Raw genomic sequence first — 6829 nt, 5'->3', positions numbered from 1 at the left:
TTGGTTAAGCATGGTTTCCCCTTGCTGAATCCATGCTGACTACTCCTGAACACCTTCTTTTCCTCCATTTGCCTGGAGATGACATCCAGAATGAGCTGTTCCATCCACTTTCCAGGGATGGAGGTGATGCCGACTGGCTTATAGTTGCCTGGGTCCTCCTTCTTGCCCCKTTTGAAGACTAGATGAACACTGGCTTTCTTCCAGTCCTCTGGCACCTCTCCAGCTTTCCACGAGCTTTCAAAGACAATGGAGAGCAGCCTGGCAACAACATCTGCCAGCTCCCGCACCACTCATGGGTAGATCCCATCAGAGCACATAGATGTGTGGATACCAAGTCTGTTTGAAAGTTCTCTAAACCAAAAGAAAGCCAAGAGGCAGCCTGCATGGCATCTGAGCAGGTGAAAAAGAGATGGAGAGGACCTTCTTGGAAACCCTATAGCTCCAGAGCCCCAACTGCCAACTGCAGTGGAAATGTATTCCCATGGAAAGGAGGGGAGGGACAGCCTGCTACCATGTGTTGACTGGGCTGCGGGAGGAAGGCAGAGCAGTGCCTGTTGTCCACTGAGCCTTTGAACAGCAGCATCTTCCCAAAGAGCCAGCTAGGCAAGCAGAGGAAGCAGCGGCTCTGTCAGTGGGCACTCCGGTGGYCTGCAAAGGGGCTGCCCTGCCAGGCTCACAGGGCCGTGATCAGCAGCACAAAGGCCAAGAGGTGAGAGACCAGTTGCATCTGGTGTCCCCGGGGCCAAGACTCTTTCCTATCTTCATGAACAAGCAGGCTCCATTAGGCATAGGCCACTACCATAAACATTGGAGATCATCTCCTAGGGACTACTTGCCTGTGATACATCAATTGGAGGCAAGCCACTTTCTGAATACTTTCAGTCAGCTGGTCAATGTTAGGTGTATCAATGCTGACTGGGTCTCCCCTCTCTAAGTAGTCTAATCCTCCTGCCCAATATGCTGCCCTTTGGGTTGGGGACCAAGGGTCCTTAGGATTGTCCACTGTTATTAGCACAGGTCCCCAGTATCCCTGAGCTTCTTCCTCTGACAATATTATACGATCTCTGCTGGTTGGCGACTCTCCAAACATACTCCCCTAGAAAGCTTCTGCTGAATTTTGACTAACTCTGTAGAGGAGCAGGGAACTGTATGGATTATAGTTTCTGGTTCTACATCTTCTCTACTATGTATTACCTGTTTTTATTAGGGGTCTCAACACTACCTCCCCCTTCTCTTTAGAATATTTTTCACTCATGTGCTCTGATTCTTCTATGGGATACCATAAGGCACATGACTTGGACAATTTATTTTCCCCTTCCAAAATACTACCATACCATTTACTCCAAATTATCTATGACCTGGAAAGAGCCTCCTGTTCACTTCTCTGCACCCTCTCCAAGGACACTTCTAATCACTTCTTGTACTCCCGCTCTCTTGCTGTTTCCTGAGACTTTTGATCTCAGTCTTTAGTTCTTCCTGCATTGCTTTTACAAGGCCATGCAGGGATTAAACCACCTTCTTTTCCACTTGCTGAGTAGCTTACTTCTCCTGCTGGGCAGCTGTGAGGGCTGCCCCTAACACAGCACATACTATAGCCTTCCCTTTACCACATTTGAAGTTTTGCTCTTTAGTCAAGAGGGTTATGGCATCCATCAGAGCTTGTGGGTTGTACCAATTTTGCTGAGCTCAGGTCGTTCCCAGCAGAGTGGGACGAGAATTGTGACACTCCAATTTCTCTTTCCCTCAGCCCTCTGAGGGCAAAAGGTTCTCTCACTATGGGAGCAAACTCTTTCACCCCTGGGGAAAACTATACAGGTATCCCAGTTTCCTAAGGCAGTTGCTTCTATCCTAAAATGGAGTATCCAGCCTGTCATGCCAATTAAAAATGTCACCATACAAATCTCCAACCCTGTGTCACAAAACACATAGCACCAGGTTTTTTGATACCTTGAAGACAAATAAGTCAACAGCAAGTGACTGATAAATCAACTTAAACCTTTTTATTGACTACACAAACAAAACAGAACTTTCTCTACCATATGTTATCAATGAGTTGGGTAAGGTTGAAGAAGAGAAAATGAAAAAAGAAATGAAGAGATCAAAAGATGATAGGGAAGAAAGAGACAGAGATCACCACCCTAATGTTCCAGAAATGTCTTCTCCTGCATTGTCCCTGACTCGAGGTTCCTGGATGGTGGGCCGCCACCTACCTGCCTTATCCTATGCCTTTACTAGTTTCTTGTACTCCACAGACCTCCCATCAGGCAGAGTTTCATCAGGAGATTCTTGAAATGGGTGGAATTTGTTGAGCATGCCCACCATGTCATTCAGAAAGTTCTTGAAATGGGTCTGTGGGGTGTAGAGGGTCTTGGTGGTTGACCTGTCACCTCTATTGCTGTGACTGTGGTATGAACTCTCTGCATGCACATGCCCTCAATCTCTAGTCAGAATGGGGAGGTCAACACAGAAGGCAGCACTGCCATGCCTACCCAAGACTTGCCATTTTCTGCCACTTCCCAGTTCTGTGGATTTGCAAAAACAGTTTGTTTAAGGCATACCTCATTATGTCCATGACAAAGGGCCTGCAAAGGGACCGTAAAGGGGTCTGCCATGTTCACAGTTCCATCCCTTGCCTTTCTCCTTGCTCAGCACTTTGGACATGCCTTTTTACCCCAGGACCAGAGGACGCATCACCAATGCTCTGCAGCCACACTCTCTGCTGCCACAGCCAGGCCAGGCTCTGCTGCCTCTCACTCTCTTGCCTCTTCCCTCTGCTCTCTGCACCACCGCAAAGCTCCTGGGATACAGCATCTGAGAAGAGCCTGGGTGCAGTGGGAAGAAGCAGTGAGCGGCTTGTGGCTGTGGTTAACACCTGAAAGGAACCGGGGACAGACAGTTAGGCCAGGCTGTCTTTGGCAGCTGCCACTTGGCAGAGGAGAGCAATGGCTGGAAGCAGCAGAAGGGCAAAATGCTTGAATGAAGGGTGACCTTTGCTATCAAGGTCCATGGCACAGCCAGGCAACGAGTCTCTGAGAACAGCTGCTGGCATCTTTGTCCAGACCTTGGGGTGCCAAGCTGAGAGGACAGAGCCCACAGTGACCTGCTGCTTTGGGCCCTGCACTCAGCAGCTGGGAGCAGAAGGTGACCTCCCAAATCCCCTGCTGCTTGCACTCCTTCAAGTAGGCAGTTTGGATCCACCCACCTTGCCTTGTACCTCAGTCCTCCTCTATGCTTGTGGAAATGAGCTTTGACCACATAACCTTCCCATGACTTATGCTGCCTCTTAGAGAAGTAGCCTGAAAAGGAATGTGTTTTGGTTTATACTTCAAAATGTACGGTATATTTGTATTTTCCTCTGTAATACTTTTTCCAAGGAAATCAAAGATCAGAATGAACTTTTAAGAGTTAAATATTGTAAAACAGAGAATGGGAGTTTTTAGCCTGGGGAGGAGGAGACTCGCCAGTGTACATGTATATATATATATGTATGAAGGGAGGGTGTAGAGAAGACATAGGCAGACTTTTGCAGTCTGCAAAAGAGAATAATCTTATTGAAACAACACATAGAGGTACTAATGTCATTTTTATTTGCTTAATACTGAATTTAAAAGTATTCGAATTAGATAAAATACTATTTTTCATTCTGATTTTAACCTGTGAAGTCAGTGGCGATCTTGTTCAGATTTTCTTTTCTGTTTGCTTTTGCCAGTTGATTCGAGTTTTGCCAGATTTGAGGTCTACTTAGCACATTCCTTGTGAGTTGGAGCATTTAATGCAACATAATTTAGATGGCTCCATGGCCCTCTCTCACCCCCAACCAAATCCTGTGGAAGAAGTTRAAATATTTCCATGGAGCTTTGTGCTTGTAGGAACACAACCAGCCCACCTGCCTATGCTTCTTTCAGAAACACCTTCACGCTTACCTTGTAGTTTTGGACTGTTTATGCTGAAGAAATGAGGAGAAATAGATTTTGCTGAAGGGGCTATTCTAGGAGTTGGGACACACGAGCTCTGTTTCCAGCTCTTCCATCGGCTTCCTGTGCAACACTAGAGGATTGTCACAGTCATCCAGCAAACTCTCTGTAAAAGGGTGAGACTGCCTTTCTCAGGGTGTTTTAACTACTTCAGATGTGCTAGATGAGGCTATTTCCATGTTTATGTTAGGCTTTATGCAATGGTGCGCTATGCTGGTCCAAGTTTGCAGGTGTTTCTGCATCAATGTTAAACTGGAGACCTGCTAATTTACAGAACTAGGGCGTGAGCCGGTGTAACTCCAGCTGATAGGTCACGTTCTTGTGTGCAGCTGTGGTGACCATATACCCGTGGACYGGCACAGACAGTTCTTCCTGGCACCCATTCAGCAATGTTCTTCCAAAGGTCAAGTGCAGCCAGATAATACTGTTTTCAAACCAGGCAGACTGCATGTTGGTACTTATCCTCCTTTTGTTATACCCTTAGGCTAACAGAGAAACTCCAATTTGGGAGGGCTTATGAACTCATAAATTTTCAGTCTGTAGTTATTTTACAGAGAAATGGGTGTATCAATCTATTCAAAAGTCAGAAACTTCACTGTAATAGTTCTGAGTAAGTTCTGGTAAGCTCCATTTACAAAAAATCAAATATCAAACCAGGGAAAGAATTGGTTTATGTTCACGGCATCATCAGGGACTGCTTATAACATCAACACAATACTAAGGGTGCACTAATACTGTATGAATTCTGCTAATTTWTAAGCGCATTTTCTTGTTTAATCTGCTCAGTCCCACTTTGCACATTGAATTGCCAGAGAGAGTAGCCCAAGTCAGAAGACTAACTGATTCATATTAAGTGCAGACCTGATCTGTAAGAATTCAAATCTTAATCTACAGTACAATAGAGGATGCTGATGCTCACTGGTGATCATTACTAGATAGGGTTTGTCTCCTTGTGCTGGATTTCTTCCTCTCAGTGTAATGAAGCTCTTTTATGAGGCAGTGTAATACCATGAACAGAGCAATGTTTTCATCCACTGCACAAAAAACCCGGAAATAATAGCTATGAGTAAGGAGGTGGAGAAGGTAAAGTTCTTTCCTCCTATGCTTGGACAAGTTGCTGAGCTTTTCTTTTCCCACTACACAACTTTTGTATGTGCCTGCTGCGAAAAAGATCCTGAAGAAGTGCAACCCTTTGTTTTTGGAAAGTGAGACCATTTGGGAAAATACACAATGATCTCCTTTAAAATTAAATCCTTTTAGTGTCTCTTCATGCTTGTCTCTTTCAAACAGCTCTGAGCCCATGGCTGCAAGTCCCAAATGGCTCTAGAGAAGTCTCCTGGGACACCGTGCAGTGTGGCAGGAAGGCCTGGCTTTGACTCCATTGCATTGCAGCTGCTGGAAGATTAACACCTTTCAGGTGAGCTGTATCCTGAAAACTGCTTAGCCATACAGGGACTCCGTTTCCTCATGATGACTGCATGCTTGGATGACAACAAGTGTAACGCTCGCAAAAAATCTGCACTGCATCATTTAACCTGAAACTTAAAGTAGTCTGAGTTATTCGTATGTGGGGGCTACTGTCAGTTCTGTAGAAGGAAATACAACCATAAAACATGTTATGCTTGTGACCTCAACCTGAGGCAAGGCTGGGAGTGCTGGGAGTGCGCAGGCTGCCGCAGAGGAGCCGGAGGGCGCCTTGTAGCCATGCGTACAAGCGTGTGAAGGGAGGCTGGAAAGAAGAGGCAGCCACGCTCTGGAGCGGGCTGCCCAGGGGCACCACAAGAGGCRAGGGGCACCCACGGAAAGCCAGGAGGCTCCCTGYSAATGGAAGGGAAGAGCTTTTCACTCGGAGGCTGACTGATGCGAGAGGCGGTGGAGCTGGCAACGAGGGTGCTCTTCAGACTCCTTCTGGGAAGAGTCCTTGGCCAGGGGCTGCAGGGCACCTTGCCGAAGCAGGGCGCTTGTGCTCAATGATCTCCYAAGGCCCCRTGGGGACTGCACCCTTCTGGCAAGGGGGCTCTGCACAGGGAGCTCCARAGGGCAGYGGACGGGCAGAGCAAAGAGCGCCCTTGGCCCGGCTCCGAACGTGTCAGCGGTGGCCRGGTGCTGGGGGGACCTCCGCGTTTGGCAGCCAGCTGCGCCAGGCCAGCTGTGGATACTCTAGCCGGTGGCCAGCCCCAGCCTCTGCTGCCCACGAGGCTCTGCCAGCACCTCCCGCGCGGGGCCCAGGCACCACGGGCGCTYGGCACCCGCCTCCTCCCACGCGTCCCCCAGCAGCCCCCCGCCCCGGACACCTCACAAGGCCTGGGGCTGCTCACCCCGCTCCCGCCCACGCCCGGACAGCACTCGGCATCTCCTGGCCAGCGCTTGCGCAGCATGGCGCACATCAGGAGGCCAGSCGYGACGGTGGCAACCGCCAGCACGGCTCTGCCCGCCGTGCAGCAAGGCCATGTGGGGCACGTGCCGCGGCCGCCCCCCGGGCGCCCGGCCGCGGCCCGGCCGCGCTGCCACCAAGGCCTCGAGCGGGGCCTGCAGCACAAGAGGAAGGCGGCTCCCGAGCACTAGTAGGTGCTGCCGCGGCTTGGGCCGCTCGCGCGGGTGCCAGCGGGTGGGTGGGGGGTTCTGGGGGCTCCTGGCAGCGAGCAGAACCCCGGGGCAGATCGCGGGCGGGGGCCGCCGCCTCGGCCCCCCCGGCACGGGGCGGCGCGGCACGGGCCGTGCGGCCACGCTCTCTTCTCCTGCAGCCCCGACACCTTTGCGCGGGTCTTCCACCGGGAGCCCGCTCCCAGCACCTTCCCCAGGGCGCCAGAGCCGCAGCCGCAGCYGCCCGCCAGCAAGCTGGARGTGCTCAACAC

General features: G+C 50.2%; 1 pseudogene; it reads right to left on the bottom strand.

Annotated features, from left to right (window-relative positions):
* Positions 1-814: 814 nt before the first annotated feature.
* On the bottom strand, positions 815-6352 carry LOC146598653 (uncharacterized; annotated as a pseudogene).
* Between the last annotated feature and the right edge of the window lie 477 nt (positions 6353-6829).

Source organism: Rhea americana, unplaced genomic scaffold (assembly GCF_003343005.1).
Source record: "Rhea americana isolate MKP2758 unplaced genomic scaffold, rheAme1 scaffold_158, whole genome shotgun sequence".
Lineage (NCBI taxonomy): Eukaryota > Metazoa > Chordata > Aves > Rheiformes > Rheidae > Rhea > Rhea americana.
Note: the sequence above shows the minus strand (reverse complement) of the source record. Positions and strands in the feature narration are given on the sequence as shown.